At 35.4% G+C, this 23020-nt stretch overlaps 1 protein-coding gene across 1 annotated transcript in view; it reads left to right on the top strand.

The window, feature by feature from the left end:
- ZFPM2 (zinc finger protein, FOG family member 2) overlaps positions 1-23020 on the top strand; it is a 308755-nt gene that overhangs the window by 73478 nt on the left and 212257 nt on the right. The gene's annotated exons all lie outside the window — the stretch shown is intronic.

The raw sequence follows: 23020 nt of genomic DNA, 5'->3' as shown, positions 1-23020 counted from the left end.
AAAGAGAAACTCAGAGTGCATTCAGTGAAGCATACTTCTCATTAAAACAGTAATTCAAGGTAACATTTTCTGCTATGTAAGTGAAGATGGTGCAAGCATAACATTGCTAAGATGTAATGGTAATGTGGCAATACTTTCAAGTATCTGTTCAATATAAATATGTAAAACCTCTCTTGTACTGTAAAAGTACCTAAGGCAAAGGGGTAAATTGTATTTCTCAATTAGGCAATTCTGCAGTTCAATGCAGTGTTTTCATGGGCATGGACTTGGGAATAGGCCTTAAAAATCCATTATATTGACCATAATTTAATAAAACTGTTGCAAAATGTGGATCTGAAGCCAAACACGCTCTAGCAATAGCTGTATCTCTTATGGAAATTTTCCCTCAAAAGGATGAGCACATCAGAAGAGAGTTCCAGAATCATTCTATCAATAATTTATAATGCAATAATAATATTTCATTAGAAAAATTCCTATATTTCAATCACATTTTCATCCTTGCTTGATTTTGCAAATTACTGTATGCTCTTCATGAAGAGAAGAACAAAACTAATGGCAATTTTCTGAAACCAGTAGCTGGAAAATACAATGCAAACAAAAATGAAGACATAGTATATCTAATTCTCATGATATCATTTAAAATGTTTTTCATGATAATACACAAAGAACTTGATATTCTATATAAAGCACTAATGGTGTTATATGAAAACAAGGTTTAGTATCACACTACTGTACATGTAAAATAATGCAAAATATATATATGGGTTTAGCAGAATGGCCTTTTCTAGCTGCATAGCAGATTTAAAGGCTGTCAGTATTTACCATATGGCTTATTTTTAATTTCATTATAAATTAGGTCTATCTGAAATTTGTAATTTTTGTTGCATGTTTTTGTGTTTTTCAGCATATATGAATGTGCATTTTGTGGTCTGTTACTGCTTTTTATATTTGCTACCTTATTGAGAAGTTTCTGAAATCTTTTCTGACACTGTGGAGCAAAAGGAGATCTTTTCATTTTGTTGGGAAAAAATTCAGTTAAACAGTAGGATGAATGTACTTCTTGTAATATTTATTGATAGTTTTGACATGGGATAAGAGAAATCAAAGCTAAATGTGGAAAAATTTCTTTTGACTTCTGAAAACTGATGACCACTTGATATAGATGTATCAGCATCTATATTTAATTTAAATATTGATTCTTTACAAGGGTATAATACATATGAAAAAATAATGGATATATACCACATACCATTCTCTACATCACACATGAAATGAAGCTGGTTACTATTGACATGGAAAAAGAAGCAATCAGCAGAAGATCATCTTCAGCCATGCAGTAGAAAAATAACATCTTCACGTGTTTTGGAAAAAAAAAACAAAAACCAAAGCATGAAATATTTTGCTTATTTAGGAATTTATTTTAGTGCAGCACAAACCGAGCCATCAAAAACTTTGATTCAGAAAATTTACCAACTGTCAGTAGAGGCACAACCTCAAAGGGCAGATGATGATGAATTCTTTGTTATCTTATCTGCCTCTGGTCTCCTTGGCTTCTCTGGTAAGGAAAGTTCCATCTCTGAGAGGTGGAGCCTCTCAGAATCCAACAACTGTGTTCTGCATGATACAAGTTGCTGTCAACTGATAATGTGAACTGTGACAACTCAGGAATTTATATAAATAGTAGAACTGTTTTGTTATTTTAATATTTTATGTCTTTTTTTAGCACTAAGGGAACATAGTGTGACTTTCAGAGCCAGTACTTGTCAAGAACTGAAAAATTAAATTTCTGGCATTAATTAGAGTTTTATTTTGTTTGAAAATTTGCGTTATCCACGTGCATTCTTAAGTCTTTGTAATTAGTTTTTTTTTGGAAAAACAATCTAAAGTTAAATGTGCTGTAGGTTCAAAAAATTTCTGCTGAAGCAATATTTCAGATCAGACTCCTGTGACCTTCATTGACCATCAAGGAATTTCAGAGACAGTGCCTACTCTGTGTAGCCACTTTGAGGGTTACCTGAATATTTTTCAACTACCCTCAGTTTTCACTGTTATTATTTTTAATTTTTAAAAATTCCTCTTCTGTGAAACTGCTGTGAAATAATGGAAACTTAGGTCAATAGACTGTCTGTGAACACACAGTGAAGGGCCTGATCCTTGTTCTGTTATAGCCAACAGCAAAAGTCCAAGGAATGGAAAGCATGAACAGCAAGACTGGGTTTAAATGCATTTTATGTAAAAAGATTTTTTTTTAAATGTGAAAACAGAGGTGATTCTATGATCTTATGTCTGCTGTTTGCCTTGGTACGTGGAGTTACATAGTTCTATAGCTTTGTGTTATTGATAGGATGTTAGTGCATGTGAGGGCAATGCTTTAAGACATAACAAACAGAAAGATCTCCTACATGGGTTCTGCAGATCACCCATCATATTAGAGAATATGATCATTCTGGTTTCTACTGAATGTATGCTTCATGCTTCCATAGCAGAACTTCCTTAAAATCTCTTAAAATTTTAGACTGGGCACCTCAATTAAAATATTGTTAAGCCAAGTATAAGGAAATGATATATTCAATGGCATCTTGAAAGATAAATTGTTTATAGATTTTGAAATGAATGCATGTTTACTGTTATTCCGTGGTCATGCTTGCAGTGGTGGATACAAGTTCAGTCCAACATACTTGTTATTGTAAGAGACAGCAAATATGAACTCTATCAAAAAAGGAGAAAAGGTTTGAATTCAGAAGTATCAATTATAGCTTGGAAGAGTTTAGGAACAATTTCCAAAAGCTAAAATAAAAATGAAGCCAATGTTCATATTGCCTAGAAGGTAATATCCAGAAAAATCTAAGTGGTTGTAACCAGATGCTAGGAGCTATAATCTGAGGCTAAAAGGAAAAAATAAAAAAGAGGAAAGGAAAAAAAAAACCCTAAAAATCTATCAGTAGCTTCATTAATAACAGTAAGATGACATTTTAAAATGTGGTCAGAAAAAAGAATTTGAAAATTGGTATTGATTTATTATAAGTCATGACTCAATAGTTAGAGAGGACAGGTAAAAAGGTAAAGTAATTTTTCTAGTCTGCTTAAAACATTTATGCTAGAAAGCTTATTTGACTGTATGTGATGTCTGCACTTCTGTACTAGTTAATTTAAGCAGTCTGATGGTTTGAATTTAACTTTTTTAGGACCTAGATGACCCAGCTCTAGTGATCCACTTCAGTTCCTTAAAAATTTTGATATGATTTCTCAAATGTGTTCAAAACCAGTAAAAGTTGGTGTGTGTAGTGACAGACCTGTCCACATGGCAGTGGCTGCACTGGAAATAAGGGGATAAATACTGTAAGATGCTTTTATTAAGAAGGAGTTATTAAGAATTCCAATCTGTATGGGTTTATAGAAAAAAAATATGTCCTGTAAAACCAACATAATATGTAATGTGAGCTAAAGTATATGTAGTTTTTTGCAGTATGCTTTAAATTTTAAGAAATGCTGAATAATGGGTAGATTTTGCTTTTGGCAGACCTAAATAACTTGCTATGTTAGCTGCAGAAATATTTTGGTTTCAGAGTAATTTAACATAAAGTTATGAGCTTATGAGAAGGTAAATAAATATTTTCATAGAATTGTTACAGTTGTAAAAGACCTGTAGGAGCATCAGAAAGCAGGGTCTCCGAAGAAGTCTTAGGATTCAGTGAACTGGGGTTGAGCCCAAAGAGAGGGTCATGGCTGGAGGGTGTGTTTGGCTTCTCAGATTGCTTTGCTGGTCTGGTCAGCAGTCTTGTTTGATGCTGAAACAGGGCTCTGTGTCCTGTGGTCACACTTAAAGAATGATGTTAAAATTTGTAAAAGGTTTAAAGAAGAGCCACTAGAAAGTTGAAAAGACTGGTATTATGGAAAAGTCTAGGTCCTTTCCCTATTTATTTTATCAAAGATGTATTAAAGTTATATTAAAGGGCAATCTGATTGCAAACTACTTTAAATTCAGAGTGAAAATCTGATAACAATGGGCACCTCTTTCTAGCAAAGTATCAGAGGATTAAATGGATGTTGAAGCTCCAAAGTTTCAGATACAAAGAATGGATTTTAGTGCTTAAAAAGTCATTATTGAAACATTTTATGAAAAGTCACTTATCTGTCATTAGAAATATTTGCATTCAGGATGAGATACTTTCCTAAAGAACATGATCAAGTTCTGTGTCAAACACTGGACTTTAAAAATGAGATAGATTTCACTGGGACAGAAATTACACTGACTGACCATGGCAGTTCCTTGTTACTAAAATGCAATTAATAAATGAGAATGCTATCTATTGCTTTTATAAATATTGTACTATTTGGGTGCATTTATAATGAATAAATACAAGCAGGCTTCATAAAAGGTATTCCAAATTTTTATTTCTTCAGTAACTGTTTACTAAAACTGTGTTAAGAATGATAACTTTTTGTGCTTTTCTCTACTCTGTAATTCTCAATTACTCTGTAGTGATGAAACGAAACTACAGAGTTGAAGACAACGTGTACTGATTCTGTAATGTGCAGGGGAATGCTTTTCCCTGTTGGCAGATGGGACACAATTTTCTAGTACTGACTAAGCCAAAAAATTTTTCTAAATCCAGTGACCCATCCTGTGCACTCCATTCTTTTGACTTTCTTCCTGAAATTCCAGCGAGTGCTTCAGCATCAGTGAAGTTGTATCTAGCTTTTAAGGCAGAGAAACATTGTTATCAGTTGAGGAACTAAATATAGGGCATTTCTGATGGTGAAATTAATGCCATTCAGAAAAGTCTTGGTTCTGAGGAAGAATTGGATCTCTTTCTTCTTAATTCCCATGCACTACACTAGATTGTCCTTATTCCTTATGTGAGCTTTTATAGTCATAAGGGTGCATGGCTTATCAGAGTGGGCTGATTTTGTCAATTGGATAGCTTGAAAGTCTGTCTCTGATGTTCTTTTGAATTGTACCTGAATTCTGCTTAGAATGTGAGAAAATGTGATTTGTCCATATTTCCAAAATGTTAAAAAAAAACCCAAATGAGAAAAAAACCCTGCCATGCGGTGTAAAAGGCCTAAAAAGTCTTATTGGCAGTTCATGGTGATTTTTTTCATGTATTGTTTGCCTTCATCTCCACATAAAGGGAAAGTTTTCCATGTGTAAAATTCTGCCTCCAGTAAATCCTTAGGACTTCGGCTATCGACAGTAGTAAATCAGAATGAAGCTGCAACTCATGTTACTCATTTCAGCAGACTCATCATCACTCATACACATGTATCAGAGAACTGTTGGAAAAAGAACTAAGCATAGTTAAATATAGCACATTATAGTTTCCTTTAATTACTCTTACAGGTTGGTGTTTTTCTTAAAACGTATTTCTTAAAATGAAATTTCAAGAAAATAATTATGAAATTATGAAATTTTAAGAAAAATGGCATGCTGGAAATAAAACGGCACTTCAAAATGATGTCACATTGAGCTAGGCTGCTGTTAATATTCAGCAAAAGATATAAACAGGCTTTCATGTAAATTCTGGTGTATTGCTTTAGTGAGTTGTAGATCAGAAAATTGTAGTGAACATTGAGCATGCCAGATTCACATTTTTACCTGCTATAAAAGGTACTTGGAAAAGCTTTTCTGTATAGATTTCCTGTAACGATTCGTAAGAATCATTGCAAATATGTATTGATTGTTGGGCCTACTCTGCATTATTTAGTAATACAATAAAAAGTTTGGGTTACAAAGCAAAGCTGTATAATAGAGTGGAATGGTTGGCAGACCACTGCAAGATGGAAACAGACATTAATGATAGCCTTCCCCCTCCGCCCTTTTTTTACTTCTTTTTCTTTTCTTATTTTCTTTTCTTTTTCTTTCTTTTTTTTTCTTTTTCTTTTTTTTTTTTTTTTTTTTTTTTTTTTTTTTTTTTTTGCTTTTAAAATAAGGACTTGGAGATTACTGTCCTGATTTTGTTTCCTTTTTGATTGGGGAAATGTGGTAGATTTAAGATCTTGGAAATGCTATTTGATGTAAATTAACAAAAATCCATGAAACATAGTTAACCATAGATATAGTCTGACAGTAAGAAGAATATTGTGAAGAAGCAGAGGAAATCATAGAACGACTGTGTGTTACTCTGACAGTGAATCGGTATTATCTCTGCTATCAGATAATGCAGTTATCATTAATTTTCACATTTGCATTTCAATCTTTGGAAGGAAATGACTCTTGCCGGATGAAGATAAGAGCTCTGTACCACTATAATGAACCATCATTTTATCCCGATGCTTTGTATCCATATGAAAATGAGGCTGGGTGGTGTGGTATGTGAGGAGGCGGTGGGGGGGGGTCACAGAAACATTATAACAAAGTGTCAAAAATCACCACAGACTTTTGGAACCCTTAATGAAACAAGAGGCAGTCTAAATAAATCTTCTGTAGTGAAGTGGATATTGGCTTAAAAGCAGAGAGCTGGGCTCCCAGGCTCCAGGGGTTGGGAGGGAACCTTGCTGAAGCAGGGAAGGATTTCTGTGGATCCTGATCTGGTCTCCATCAACAAGGAGGAGGCCATTTGGACATAAAATAACAAAAGTAAGGGTCTGAGTCATCGAGTTAACCTTTACACTGCAGGTCTTGTTTTGACACTTAAATTCTGTTAAGGAAGGTGCAAATGCTCGTGGATTGCTGTCTTGTAGTTTGGATTATGGTACAGAGCTGTTTTAAGCAGTTACCACGCCTGTGCACTAAATGCAGGATTTTAAATAATTATCAGTCTTGTATATAGAATGTATCCAAGTCTTCAAGTACTGTAGTCTTCCCAGTTCTTTTTCATGCGTAGCCCCGGTTGTGTTGCTTACCTGAAACTCAATCTGCAGATGTCTGCATCAGTCCATTTTAGGTCTGATTGACTGATACCTGTGTTACTGAAATATACTTGCACTATGTTCAACTTTTTTAACCTTTATGATGTAGTGATGTAGTTTGCACTTAGTTAGTCTGCAAGTTACAGGCCTCACTGTATATAATTTATACTCACTGCCAAATGTCTTCTAAAATCAGGAACTCTTGAGGTTTGCCCTGCTGCCCCATTTTTTGTAACAAAAGCTAAATTTCTTAGATCATGAAATGATTATAAGAACTGGCATTTTAATATGTTTAAAAAGTAATTTTCAATGTGCAACCTGGCACCATTATAGGAGCATGAAGATGTCAATCTTGCTGTGACCAGCTGGGATTGATGAATTATTCTGTTGGCTGTAGCAGCTGCTTCCTCTTGCAAACCTTTCTCTGGGTCTCACCCCTCTCTTCTTACATGATGAGAGTCTGCTTCATAATGAGAAGATGCTGGTCTAAGAAGTGGAAAGAAAAATATCCTATGTTAATACATTCAGTAGTGACAGAAATGGAATAGTAAATAAGTGTTAAAATAGTGCCTGTCCTGATTTTGATTGAGGCCAGCAGTCACTCTTCCCAAGTAGATCGCAAAGTGCAGAAGCTGTAGCATTGCAAGGAACATTCTCCAGAGGTAGTTTGTGTGCTGACCTGATTAAAGGCTAAGGAAGCCCCCAGCACATAAACATGGCTGTGCTTGGCCTCCAGACCTGTTTTTTGCCACGTGTAATGAAGCTTTTATTTACATCTGACATGGTTAGTACAGAGGTTGCCTGTTCAAGGCAGTTGATACTGTTGGTGGAGTGCTCTGTGTATGGGCCTGAAGGATGAGAATGTGGGAGTGGCTGGGTGAATTCTCATGCAAGTAGCAGCCAAACCTTCACTGTCATCTTTCCCATGAGCAGTTTTGACTTTTCTAGGAACGAGGCTGTTGCATGACCTACACTGCTTATGTGTAATAGATGGAGAGAAGTTTTACTTATGGCCACACCTGACAAAAGGGAATTCTGCCCTTTAGTCAGAAATAGTGGTCAGCAAGGCTTTACGAGAAAATTGAAGTGTAAGACAATGACTCTAAATTCATAAGAATAGGCAGTAATAAATTTTGAAAACTAAGACATATTTCTTGTTATGAAGTCACTTCCTGTGGTGACTTCTGTAGCATTTCTTTCATGATGCATGGTGCAAATATTGTAGGATTCTCTAAACCTGGAGACATGGATTGTCTCATCTGACTTGCAACATAAAATATCAAAAACCAGTGACTTCATCACTGAACACTGGAGCTCTTGTCAAGCATTCCAACTGTTTTGTCAGTTGCAATGCCATTTCCTTATCACTGTATTATTAACATAATATTCTATATGATACAGATTGTATAATTGATGTTATTAATATATTATTGTTATTGTTTGCATATATATGTGAATTTAAATTTAATTTCAAAATCAGTTGCTATAGAAATGAGCCTAGTTTAGAAGTAACATCTTGCATATACATTTCACATGTAGAGAACTTCAATTTTATTTAAACAATTTGCCTTTTAGAATATTTTCAAACTCAGAACTTCATTTCTATCCAAGTCAAAATGCTTCAGAAAAGTGAAACTGCCTAGAACCTTCAAATCTATTAGTCTTTATTTAATGGCATTCCATTCATTTACTATTTCGGGTTTGTTATTTGTCCATTTGTGAAATATTTATTTGACATAGCAATGTTTTTGATTTTCAGTATGTTAGGTGTAAATTGTTCTTTGGACACCATCTTGATCTTCAGGTGGGTGAGTTTCTGGATCAGGTTCAGTTTCTGGATTCAGGACTGCTTAGAAGTGGCAGTCCCTAGTTTAGTGCCCCTCCCTCTCCAACACTCGCTCCTCTCCCCCTCCAGTGGGAGATACAAAAGGCAGAGATTATGGGTTGAGTAAAAACTAGTAGAAACAGCAATGGGATGAAAAAAAAATGAACACTTCCAGTGACAGTCCTAGTAATTTTGTATGTAAGAGTGGGTGTTTTACATGGAGAATGCTCATCAATGTGGCACAACCCTGAGCCAAAGAGCAGAACGACTGGCACACCCTCCATGTGCCGCCTTTTCTTCCCAACCACAAGCCATGTCCCTCCCTCTGGAGGTGAGGATCCTTTGCTACCCCCTCCCACCAGTGATGATGTGTGTGGTATAGAATAACAACATGGACATGCACACACGGCTCCAGACTGAAAAATTAACCCTGTCCCTGGCCAAAACTAGGACAAGTAGGTAGGCTTGAAAATGATCTGGTATCTTCCTAAATTTTTTGTACTCCTGTACACCCAGCATGAGAACATTTGCTTGATTTGTAAAAGTCCTTGAACTTTGAATGAAAGGTGCTACATATATGAAATGTATTCTATTTTGATTGGCATTTATGTTTAAGGCACAAAAGACATCTTGTTCTCTGAAAAAAGTTGATAGCTGGGAAAGACACGTTCAAGGGAAGAATCATCAGATTCACTAGGTGCTTTGGACATGATACACTACATAGTGGATATTATGTAAAGTACAAATCCCTGTAGGTCACACAGTGAAGGACTCCTGTGAAATTCTGCAGGGAATCAATGAACATCTGGATTACAATACATTGTTTCCTGTCATTCCATACACCAAGGGACCTGCAGAGACTGGCAGAAAGCTTTGCACTTTTCAGCTGTGTTCAATGTAGTTTGGCCATAAAGGCAATATTAAACCCTGGCAGTGGCAGAGGACTGGGAAAGTGTCTGGTTTGGGAAGCAGACTGAGTGAGAATCAAAAGGAGCCTGTAATCAGTCCACAAGTATTTTGTTCTTTTTGTTTTTCCTGTTAATTCAGCTAAGATTATTGTATTTGGAATACTGCATGACAACAATGGCTTGAACAATTGAAGAAGGGATATGTTAATATATTGAACCATATGCACAGCACAGCATTATTTAATGTACTTAATGTGTAGTCCAGTAGTTGGATACAAACTCCTACTGAAAGATGCTGGTGACTTTATTTCTTAAATAAACAAACTCTGTGTTCAGCAGTTCACTTTAAAAAAAATATTTTGATGTTCAAATTACAGTGTCCTTCTAAACCTTCAAAAGCTACTTCATTTACTCTCTCTTAAGACATCATAAGATAAATGTTGGAATAATATAAATAAAACAACAAAAAAATTATCACCAGGAACCATTGTACCTCCTTTCAAAAGCACTAACTTTTGCTGAGAGTAAAAAATTTAATGTGATATGTGATACTGTAGGTACTCTCAAAATTGCACAGTTCAGGATGGTTCAGAGTGAGAAGAGGAAACTGGGTGTTTTGGTCATGGAAATGGAAGTAAGGGCAAAGTCCTCTCTCAATTCTGACCTTGACTTTCTGTGTTTAGCTCAGTGAGATCAGCTTAGCACACATTTGGGTTTAGGTTTAATTGGCACATTTAATTTTTAGGGTGCTTTACCATTTCGTTCTCAAAAGGAGGATATGAAATGAACAGCAGATCTTTTTTTCACTCCTTGATTTAGAATTCAGACAAGGATATGTGCAAATGGTCTTTGTAAAGTGCAATAGTGGTCATCATACAGAAATGCTGCTGTAAACTCCTTTATGCAGTCACTCAGCACTTATTCATCAACATAGCAAAAGTAAGAATGGCTGTCTTAATAGCATCAGACCTCATTTTGATCTAGTTACAGAATGTGTAGTTCTTTAAGCAAGTTCTAATGGAATCTGAGAAACCCCAGAATCAAATATTCAGAAGTGTAGTTCAGGGTAAAAACAAGTGAGATATTTGGGTAAGCAGAAGTAATAATGATAAAAGCTTGTGTTTGGAAAGCTGTAACTCTGTTTTTTCCTGCAGTCAGTCAGCTGATTACCTTAGACATTCTAAAATAGCTGTGTAGAGGACATTTTGTTCCTGCCCCCTCTCCCCTTGACAAAGATTTTGGAGTGTTCTAAATGTGCTCTTTAATTATCATGGTTGTTTCCAAAAAACTATTTTTAATCTATAGCATATGAAATCATATTCATGGGGAAGATGCTAGCAAATGCCTTTTATGGTAGTGTGAGCTGCCATTCCAGTGTATACATTGCATCTTTTATGATCTGCTCCAAAAGAAGTCAATCAGGTTGTCCCATCATAGCTTACTCTTTTCCTTTGCTCCCCTTTGTGTCTCAGGACTTTTAACCAATGTATTCAAGGTGAAAACCTTGAACAGCCGACAACTTCATAACATGTTTGTGGGGATTACAGGTAGAAAAACTTCACTGTATTTTACATAGCTTTGTTTTAAGTAAATATTGCATGATTACACAATGCCTTATTTATTTTAGAAAGCAATATTGTCTGATATATTTCAAAGATTTGGGATAAAGCTGTAAAAATCATATTTTACTGAGAGAATATACTTGGGGTGGGCTTCTTCAGGTCTCTGCTGCTCTGATTTTAGGGCAGTATAAATGCCTTGGTTTATAAGATGCTTCATCAGCATAAACCTGCAATGATGGACTATTTTGGATAATTTGGAAAGATAATACAATGTATACACTAGAGATATTCCAGAGTGTCTCGTGTATGCATTTTGGGCTGGGTGGTTCAGCCCAGGAGACTGAATTTAAAATTACATCATTGCATGAAAAAACCCCTTCATTCAGTTATCTGAACTTTGATACTTAGAGTGTGGTGCCAAAATTACTAATCAGTTCATAAATCTTTGGCTTACATATATAAATAGATACTAGTTCTCATTAAAAAAAAAAATACTGTCTGGAAAGCACTCATGATATGCATCCAGTCAGAGTTTTTTTAAGTTGACCACAGTCCAATTTTCAGGGCTTGTGTAATACAACATTGTAAATGCTTTGTATAATTTGTTTCTATCTGATAAAGTATGTATAACACTATAACTTGTTTACTTAATACCTTTTCTGTAGTGATTTCTACTTTATTATTTTTATTTACTTATTCTCTGGGAAAAAACCCTTTTCCCCTATTACAGAACTGCTCTGCATTTGATACTGACTATTCTTCAAAGTTTTGTGTTGAATATCAACTTTTCATGAAACTTTTTTTTAGGACGTGCTCTCTAAATAAGTGACTATTTCTAGCAGCCAAAAAAAAAAACATACAATGAAACAACAGATATTTTGGTGTGTTGGGTTCCGATAAGAGCTATCATTTAGTTAATTCCTATATCCATAACACTTTAGCCATCAAATTTTGAGTGTCTTCCAAGAAAATGATTTTCTCTCAGCCTGTCCTGCTACTCATTATTTTAATAGTTGCAACTTACTTAGGTTTTTTTTCCTATATCATCACACCACAATGTGTGAGTCATCAAAGAAGGGTGTGATAAGGTAGTTGAAAGGGATGTAGGGCTGAAAATGGTATAAATGTGCCAGGAGACATCTTCAGGGGAATCCAAAGAAGTGTCCTTGCATGTTGCTGTGGTACTTTAAATATGTTACCTGCAGAGCAATGGGCAGTCAGGAGGGTTGGAGTCTGTTCTGCATGATGCACAAAGTAAGATTCAGGTTTTATATGCTTTTCTGTAGGAATGCATCTGATTACAGAGAGGTCAATCTCCTTGGATTCTGCCTCTTGTCAATATATCCTGCCATGGCATATGGGTATTGACAACCATGATGTAAGAGATTAGTTGCTCAACTGATTCATTGGTCTCACATTGTTCAGTGTTCTGTATACTGGGAAGCTCAGTCAAGAAATTAAATACTCCAATAGTACTAAGAAACTGATCTTTCCTTTTAAAAAGCCTCTTGCCATCTGCTTGAATTTTATTTTTTCTCATAAAAGAGACAAAAAATGGCTTGAATTTTTTAGAAATTATGTCATAATAGTTTCACCATTTCTCAGCTTCTAGGATCATTGCCCTAAAAAGTGCTGTGTGTTTCCCAAAGCTTGGACATATCATGATACTTATCTGTAGAGAAAAAATGATATATTTTTAAAAGAAAAATGCTGACCTAGTTAGTGAGGCTGAAACCATTCATTAATTAGAAGTCATAATTGCAATTACATGGTAAAATTAATTTATCATGAAAATAATCCTATCAGTTTTCCTTTTTGGAAAAATGGAACCAAATGATTTTAGCAGCCCATATTGCTTAAGGCTGATATTACAATGATACTGGTTTGGAGTGAATAAAGCAATCAAATTCTATTTTCAAGATCTGAAATTCTGAGACTGTGTCATAGATAGTTTATGTATTTTATGAGATTCACTTGAGTTGTAATTTTGTAATTACATATAATATATAAAGCATATATGCACAGATAAATGCATAAAAGGAATATATTGTGTTGAAATTTAAAGAGGGAATTGGAGATAACACAGCACATAATATATAGAAAAATTCATGTAATATGGCAAGTATGCTACAGCATGTGAAACTGAGAGTACCTTTTCTACTCTCAGGCTATTTAGACTTCCTTGATATTCAAATGTTAATGTACATTAAATGGAATTTAAGGAGGTCCACCTTGGTGGACCTCAGGCAGCCCTGGCAGGTAGTGATCCTTGGGGATAACACTTTATGTATATATTTGCAAAGATGTTAAAACCATGAAATATAGTCCTTTGATGACATCATAACTGTGAAATACAACATTATTTTGCTCACCAGAAGTCAAAGCTTTGCTTTACTATATTAAGCAGCATGTACCCATAAATAAAAAATACTGAAGCTGACTGCTGTAACCCAACTTGGCCATCTTAAGCTGAAGTACTCATAATTCTCGGATGCTGCATGGATATCAGGGGTCTATTTGTAGAGTATCTTGCTGTCAAATATCACTAAATTTAACAGTGTCTTCTCTCCAGAAATGAAGTGATAAGTGTTATGGATTCTGTTATACAGCTATATCTGCAAATTCAGCAATTATTTATGCTTTCCTAAATTTTAACGGGGGGCAAAAATTTATTAGAAATTTATTAACTTGGTCTTTAAGGATCTCAAATGTATAATTACAATTTCTGTTCCTGTTGAAGTAAATATAGAAGTACACATTGATGACAATGGTGTTAATACCTATTCTGTTAATGGCTAGTTAATGAAAACATATATCCTTTGCACAAAACTCACAAATGTACTCTTTAGGAGAAACACTGTTAGGCACAGTCACCAGGGCAGTGTTCATCTGCTTGCACTTTGTTATTAAAGGGGGAGAAGAACAATTACACTTCTGGGCACCTGAAAATATTTTAGGTTTCCATGAAAAAGACTTCATAAAAGAATACAAGAAATCCATGCATAAATCTATTTGTCCAGACTAACTGGAATTTGAAGATAGAATCAATAAGTCTTACTTTATTTTTTTCTCTACAGGTAGTAAGAAAACAAAAAATTACTTTCAGAAAAACACTTCTATTCTTCTAGGCTCCCATCTTGCAAAATATTTAAAAACTTGTATTTTAATGTGTGTGAGCATTCAATTAAAAACCAGAACTACCCACATGCATGAAGCTAAGCACAAATGTGTTTGTAGGACTGTGGCTTTAGCTCAGAAGCTCTTTCAGGAAGGAGCTGCCTCTATCACGGTACTTTCTATGTACTCAGCAAACTGCCAGCCTGAATAAATTAGCAAGGATGCAAATCAAAGCTATACTAAAGACTTCTTTCTACTCTGGAAATATAAAAGGTCTTAAAGGTGGACTAAATTACTTCATTACAAAGGATTCTGAATACAGTGGCCTTCAAATTGTAGCTTCTTCAGTTTCTGTTAATAACAGAATATTTTTTCATGAATTTTCTTGATTTTTTAACTTACTATTTTGAAACAGTTTTTTATTAAAATACTTAAGATGTTTTGACTCATATATGATTCTTAAAGTAAATGTATTTTCTTTTGCTTTGAGAAATAGGAGCTAAGTCTTGAGGCTGTTATTCATTTCATAGCCATGTAGTAGGGTCTAACATAACATGGTAACTTTTTAAATGGAAAATTAATTTCGATGCTGCAATGTTTTCTTATTCATTTTAAATTTTGAAAACCCCATCATGTTTTGTGGCTCTGATTATATCTTTGGATACAGTCTTGTGGTGCCATAGTGCTTGTTTTATTTTCTAGTGGAACGATTTCACAATAACTGTGTATATTTTGCTGTTACTGTGTACGGGAATATACCAATATAAAGAATTGAGAGAAGAAGATATTGAATATTGTGCAGGGATAGAAAAGGATTGTGATATGTAATGTCCAAAATGTTTGTAAGGAGAAATCTTTTCTTAAAGGAACTAGTTGTGGGGTTTTTTTTGTCTTTTGCAGTTTGTTTTTTAATAAAAAAGACCCTAAGCATGACTGAAGTGAAATCCTGAAATAGCCTGTGTGAAGCATCAGTGGCTCTTAGTTTCTCCTTCTGAAGATCAGTTGTATCTATTGCCTGTTATTTTAATTTTTTAGCTAACTCCAAACAGTATTTTAGAATTACGATTTTTGCTTGATGACTTTTTCAAGCATCAGCTAATAAACTAAAACTTATCCTGGGCAGTGCGGGGGAATAAAAGAAAATACATTCCTTTAAAGCTCTTATTATCTCAGTGCCAGTTACTTAACTGTGGTGCATCCTATTTGTGTTTTTATCAACTTTTTTCTTCAATTATTTTTTTTGCAGACACTTCCTACACTTTAACTTTTGCCTTCCTTGTGCAGTATTTGTACTAATAGAACAAGTCCACATATATTGTTTTTTATTTGCCTTGTGGTTATCCATTGTGAGGAAGAAGGCATGAGATTATTTAACGGAATACATTTACTTTGTATGAAAACTGCAGCACCTAAGCTTACATGTGCTTCTCTGTTGAGATCATGGCCTGGTGATACTCCCCTGTTGTATTTGTCATCCCCCTCTGCCTGCACTTGTGTTCCCCTGCCTTCATCCACACAGGCGGTCACAGCGCAGGAGCTGTCGAGGTGAAATCCAGCAGTGCCTAGTGGAGCAAAAGTCTTTAAAGGTTGGCTGCTTTAAAACAATTAACAAAAAATGTGTGCAGCAAAGAGGCAGTTTCCCCAATGCACTCATACATGTGCTGAAGAAACTATATTTTCCTTTTCAAGTTTTGTTTCCTAAATAAAAAGGAAAGCAATTTGTTGTTCCTGTTCCCTTTTGATAATTCATAATTTCTGATCATCTCCTTTTATATTCTTGGTCTGATTTTGCTCATGTCCTTCATTTTCATTCAGCTCTGTATTCATTTTCTTTCTATCATTTATTTCCTTTGATTCTATTAAAGTCCTTTTTCCATGTAGTGTGTCTTTCATGCATTATAATTATAAAATATTTCTGTTTTCTCTTCAAGCACTCCAGTTTTATTTACCTGGCTTTCTAAGTTTAGGTATACTGTTTCCTACAGTATTTATCAAAGAGAGTACAAGAGGAATGAGCACACTATTGCTGCTTTTGGCTCTGCTATATTTTCAAAGAGCATCTGCTTATGTTTATTTGATTATTTTTTTCCTCAGCTATGTATATAACACACGCATAAGTATCCTCAATTCAGTGAAAACAGAGAAAATGAATTTTATGAAACTGGGAGGAAGTTTCCAGCAAACAGTGGATTATATTGGTGTTATATAGCTATCTCATCAAAAGGTAGCAAATGCACAGGACCTTTTGCGCTTTTCAATTTGAAAGAAAATTATTTCATTAGAAAAAAAAGAACCATCACTCTGGATGTTGGAGAATGCCAGAGCCTGATGAAACCAGCTGAAGAGACAAACTGAGTGTACGGATGCAGATTAGCCTTCAGAAGATGAGGGTGTAAAAGGGATTTAATGGTAGGATGGATTATAGAAATCCTTGTAACAATGTTAAATAATTATAGTTCCAGCCGAGATCAAAGCAGTGCTGATTGAACCCCCTCAAGCTGTTAACACGGAGTATCTTGAAGGAAAAAAAAAAAAGGAGGAAAAAAAGCCTCTGAGATTGGTCAGCCTGCGCTGACAGTGTCCTCTGATCTGGGGAAGTTCTGGCTGTGTTGAAGGTACAGCTTGTGGGGGAGGGAAAACAGAGAAGGATTTATCTGTCCGAGTAGCCTATTTGAGTGGGGGTTGTTTTTTTTTAAGGGAGGAGGAAGGGCTTATTACAATCAATGCTACTGGAGTTCACACACTTACTGAAATTGCAGTAAACTTTACAGTTGGCTTCTTTCCATATTGGAAAAAGGATTAAATTCCTTCAGCAGAACTGTGGTCTGTAACAGAAAATTATTACACTCTTTTTTTCCCCCCCTCCCCCCACACACCTTCCCCTCACTTTCAGAGTATGGTTCCCATATACATACCTGCCCAGCAACAACTATTAGTAGTGATAACTGAAATAATGCCTTTGTAGTAGCAATATTTGGCTGCAGGCAGGGAGTACAGTTGGTATGCCCATTCAACAGCATTAAACATTTATTCTCATTGTCTTGCCTTCCTGGCATTCATGCCTGGAGGATTATGCTTGTGCCTCTCTTAATAAAAAGGGGGAAGTCAAAGTTAAATACTTACGGTTTGGTGGCGTAGTACCGTGGCATAGCCAAAGCTTTTCCTTTTATGTGGCTGTCTCTAAAGTGCATCATTCATGTCTAGTTCGTTGCAAAAGAAAATGTATGACTTTAACAAGGTTGAGGTTTATTGCCAGTGTGTTGACTATGTTCAGTTCCTAGTAGAAAATTAGAGGATACATTAGCTGAGTAATAAAAAACAAGGGTGGAGATGATACCTTATGGACTGGAACTAAATTATGGAATCATAGAATGGTTTGGGTTGGAACGGGCTTATTTTTTTCCCACTAGATCAGGTTGCTGAAAGCCACATCCAGCCTGGCCTTGAACAGTTCCAGGGATGAGGCACCCAGTATAAGTTTGTTCCCCAGCCCTGTGCTGGGATCGTAGGTGAGTGAGAATGACCATGACTGAATGGACATGCAGCATGAAAAGCTGTTGGAAATCTCTCTCTCTCTGTCTCCCCCCAACCCCTTCTTTTCCCCTCGTCATTCCCTGTATTTTTTTAACAAATACAAGTACTTTGTTTCCTGGGTACTCCCAGTCTACTAAATACCAATCAGAAGGTGTGTTAATGAACTGCTCTAGATTTCAGAGTACAATGATACATATCAAAACCCCAAACTTGTTCTCAAATCCCTGTGTAAGAAGCTGCAGTAATATTTTCCAAATGTTGTAGGTAAAAGCTTGTATCAGAAACTATTACTTTTTTAAAATTCAAAGATAGATTTGTTCTTGGTTTATGAAGTTTGGTATGAGACCTGTCTAGGGACTTTGTTAACATGTTAACTTAGGTAAGCTGCTTCTTGCTTAAATTCTAAGTAGAAGTTTATGTTGAGGGGCCTTAAATAAATCTGTGTGCCTTGGGTGAGGCATTAAGAATTTTTAATGGCACCATTTTCAAGGAGTTTTATGGCCTTTTCTTTAAAAGTATGACAGTCTTTGCAGGCATCTTGAGGTATCCTTAGATGTCCAAGTTAAAGGTACAGGTTCTGTGTCTATTTTCCAATCCAAGTCCTATGGAAAACATGGAAGTGTGTGTTCTGATAATCCGGGGAATTTTCCCACCATGTGGGGTTTAATCATGTAGAAAATATTGCAGAAAATATTGAGCTTTCCTGTTGAAAGTGTAATCTAAGACAAGATAGAAATGATTTTGCAGTAATTGTTGAATGAAATAGAATGTTGAATGAAATGTTGAATTAAATAGAAATGATTTTGCAGTAATCTTGGCCAAGATCTGCAAAGTTGTTTAGGTGTCTAACTATTTGCTATTTTGTAGTTTGTAAATGTAAACATATCTGTGGGAGGAGGGTTTAGTTTTTAATCAAACTGGTAGTTGCACTGCTGGATAGAAACAGATAAACCCAATAAGTGAGCTTTGAGGTGGTATGCTAGTTCAAAACTACCTGGCATCAATTAAACAAGGGTTTTAAGTGTGAGTTTACCTGGGCTTGTGGAGTCTTGAAGTGCTGGACAGGGATGCTTCAATTCCATTTTATAAAGGGGCAATTTGAAGGAAGGAGTTGATGCTGTTTGGACACACAGATCTGTTATTTTTACGGTATTATTTTGGGTGTAGTGAAAACTGATGTGATAAATGCTTTGGAGAAGAAATCATCATGTCAGCCTGTGCTAACGGCTGCACTGTCAGGATGAGGTTTTTATACTGGAAATAGGAAAGAATAGTTTCTTTCTGAGACAAAACGTAAGGTTTTGAATTGGCAGCAAACTTGGTTAAGACTGTTTTTGTAGTGGGGTTTAATTTTGAGACTGATTATGTGCAGCGTTAGTAAGAAGAGGAAAAGGAATAATTTTTGAAATAATACTTTTAAGGACAAGGCAGGAGGGGAAGATAAAGGAAGCCATCAGCAATGTTTCTTGAGTTGAGGAAGAGTTTCATGGTCTCTCTTTAGGGAATGTGCAGAATCCTTTCTTTCCTTTCTTTTTTTTTTTCTCCGACTGTCTAGGGTTCTGCTGCTGCTATCAAAAATGAATAATATAATTTTGAATCAAACACACATTTTTTGAAATGCTAAGTTCTCCCATCATTACTTTCTTCTGCAAGACAGAGTCATTCTGTATGATTCTTTCTTTCCTGTATCAGGTTACCAAACAAAAAACTAAAAAAAAAATTTTTCTCTCCCTCACCATCAGCCTTCTGTGTAGCTTTCTAACCCTTCCTGAATTTGTGGAGGAAGAGTTAATAATGGAACTAGCTCTAGTGCATGTTACATACCTATTCTCACTTCTTCTTCACACTTTAAAACCCTTCACAGAGGATTTTAGAATGGGAAAATGCTAAATCAGCTCTTTGCCTGTCCTTGGCTTCTGAGCTTTTTTTGTCATTGTGCTATGGAAAAAAGGATCAGACTCCAAACCTTTAAGCAGTAGCTGCATTTGGAAATAATCTAAAGTAAAGAGATGTCTTTGTGCAATAAGGAACACCATTGTTCCTCTTTGTGTTCTGAAATGAGAAATTATTGCCTCTTGATGGTAAATTTGAAATCAGATAATTGAGATTCACTGGATGATTTTTATCTCCAGAGTCCATGTAAATTTGTTGCATGCAGTGTGTTGTGAATATTGTTTGTATGTTGGAGTGTGGTTCAGCTCAGGGTTCTATCCAGCCACATGTGGATAATTTGAAGATCTGGCATTTAATGTTACCAGAGGGGAAAAATGCCTGATTAGTCTTAAAAATTTCCTGGTTATTTCCAATTGACATTATTACTTTAAAACTAATTTTTTTTTCTCCATTTTAACATAACTTTCTACAATTTTATTTAGATTGTGGCTACAATATGAATGGTTCTAGATGTAAGTTAAAATAGATATGATGGAGAGGGCAGCCTTCCCCCTCCTTCATGTCCTCCCCCTCCAGCCACTATTTACTTTCAGGTATGAAAATGCAGTACAAAGTTTCCAGCTGCTGCTCAACATCTGTAAAGACACTGGAAAAGAAGCTCTTGGTGCTGATGTCCCTCTCTTAATTTTTTCCTCTTTATTAATCTTTTATTAAGGAACAAAGGAGAGGAAACAAAACATTTTTAGGCCATGGTTAAATAAGTGTATTTGAGATAGTTGTGGCTGGTGTGTCTCATCCATTGAACATAGAGATAAACACATGTAATACTTTTTGTATTTGATACTTTTCAAGTATCAAATATACGTTAAAAAAAAAAAGCAGAAAGGAAAGAAGTTGCCATAAATTCCAGATTTCTAGATGTTTTAGTTTGTTTCTAAAATTTTGCTAGGAAGAAATCTGTTTTATGAAGAAATATTTTCCTTTTAACATCTGAAATCTTTATTTGAATATTTTTCATTGTATAGTGTCCTGCCCTATTTAATACTTTATGTGCAGCTGTAAACTAGCATCTCTCATTCAGATTTATAGATTTCCTATTATATTATAAATTATTATCAAAATTACACAACATTGATTGGAGTACAAGCCAAAAAGTACCTTCCAGTCTCAAAACCACAACTTAAAATTATTATTTGAAGATGGAGTTTCAGCCACTGTCAATCCTTTGAAGATTTACTTTTCTTTTAACTAATACATGTTTACATTTCTAAGACAGGTAGCAATTTAAACTTTTCTGAGCACAGGTACTAGAATTTACCCTTACAAATTCCCCTGAATATTTTACTGTGTGCTAACTGTAGTCATTTCAGATGCTTGGGTCATGTGTGCATGTGGATGTTTGCACATTGGAAGGACAATGCATGCATCAATTTTTTATGTTTTCCGTATGTAACACACACACAGACAAAGAAGTGGACAGATTGAAAAAAATTACATTATGATTTTTTATACCTGTTTGTAGTAACGTCTAAATATCTATTTTGTGTCTGTATCATCAAATATATTCACAACCAACTGCTTGATCTTTCTGTCATATGATTTTTAAGAAGTCTTTTTAGGTCACCTGTTAATTTATGAATTCCCAGTAAGTAAACTAGGACAGATACTCAGGCAAGAACAAAGCCCCATCTGAAGACTTATTCCTCAAGCCTGGTGTAGTTTTGAGAGGCTATGGTGTGGTATACTGACAACCATGACATACTACTGTACTGAGCACAGATGGAGTTCATATATGCTTCATAGTTTATTAATAACCAATGTTTATAGACTCAGTTCTAATACAGAAACAAATCAGCAAGCCTCTTTTTTTCTGTACTAAATTCCCATGTTTGAAAAACAAAATGTAGAGAATGGTTATAGTTTATTTCTTGTAATTATGAATTTAATTTCAAAGTCATGCCTAAGTTCATCTTAGATTTTTCTCTTCAGTGAAGTACTGAACCCATATGGGGCACTGTCTCTTCTCCATCTCAATCTTCACCTTGAGTTTAATGATGCTTTTACATCAAGCTAGGTGGTTTTCTGAAATTTTAATTTATAATTGAATTTATCTAACTCAAGCAGTAATATGGCTGGCTCATTCTCTTTGAGCTTCACTTAAATATCTAGTCCTCAGATACTTGTTCAGACACTGAGGTAGGGAAGAATTGTTGTGAGTTCATTTGCAGCCATGCACAAAGCAGCAGGATATCTCATTGTCACCTGCAAATGGGAGTCATGGTGCTATTGACAAATTTAGGTCTTGAGTTAGGATTTTGGTTGCGCTTAAATAATACGTATTTCTAAAGATGTGACAACTTGGACATCGCTAACAAAGGTTTTAGTATAGACAAATCCTGTAGATGCCCCTTTTCTCCCAACACTCTTTACTGCAGCCCTCTTTGTAAGTGGAAGATTAATGGGGAAATATTTGTGGTGTCGGTTCTTCAGGAGGAAGCTGTCATCCTGTTGCCACTAGAAATAACATCTTCCAAGCAAGGAAAAGAGGATTTGGAGATTGAGGTGCTATGCAAAACAGCAACTGCTCCTGAGGTTCCAGAGCAAGGACTAAAGGATGACTGGAAACAACTTTCTGGTCTGCTGAAGCTGGTGAAAAATAAGGCTCTTTATGGTGGATGTCTCTCAGCCTTTCTTGTTCTTCTGAATCTACTTTGCCACTGCTGCCTCTTGCAGAAGAGGCTGCCATCTAGAATGTGGTGGAGTGGAATTTAAAGAAAACAAAGCATCTAAATAGAGAGGAGGCCCTTGAGACATAATGGGAAGGATTTGTTCCTACTGGCACATTGAGTATTCAGACCTGTGTGAAATAATTACAGCGTGCAACCTATATGGCATTATACTTTCCGTGTTTCTCCTTTGGACACATAATCTAAATCACCACTAGACCACCTCAGCAACTGTAACTACCTAATTTTTCACTTTGCCTTGCTTGGCGGCTTGCTGTGGCTCAGGAGAGCTAACAGGGGGTGGATGGTGTTGTGGAGACATACATTTCCTTTCATGATTCAGAGGTCTGCAACAACTCAGTCAAAAATAAAAGAATCCTATAAGCAAATAAAATGTGAATTGAATACAAGGTTCCTGATTTATCTGAAAGCATTCGCTAAAAGTACTTCATTTATTTTACTGCTGCAATAAAATAATTTTACAGTTAGTGGCATATAACTTACAGGAGTGACAAATTTGGTACTTAAAAAATATTTAGGTTAAGAAAACCTGTCACTTCCAATAAGTCATTTTTAGAGTGTAATCACTTTAATTCTCCTCTC

This window comes from Melospiza melodia, chromosome 1 (assembly GCF_035770615.1).
Source record: "Melospiza melodia melodia isolate bMelMel2 chromosome 1, bMelMel2.pri, whole genome shotgun sequence".
NCBI lineage: Eukaryota > Metazoa > Chordata > Aves > Passeriformes > Passerellidae > Melospiza > Melospiza melodia.
The sequence above is the reverse complement of the archived record's forward strand: the minus strand, read 5'-3'. Positions and strand labels throughout refer to the sequence as shown.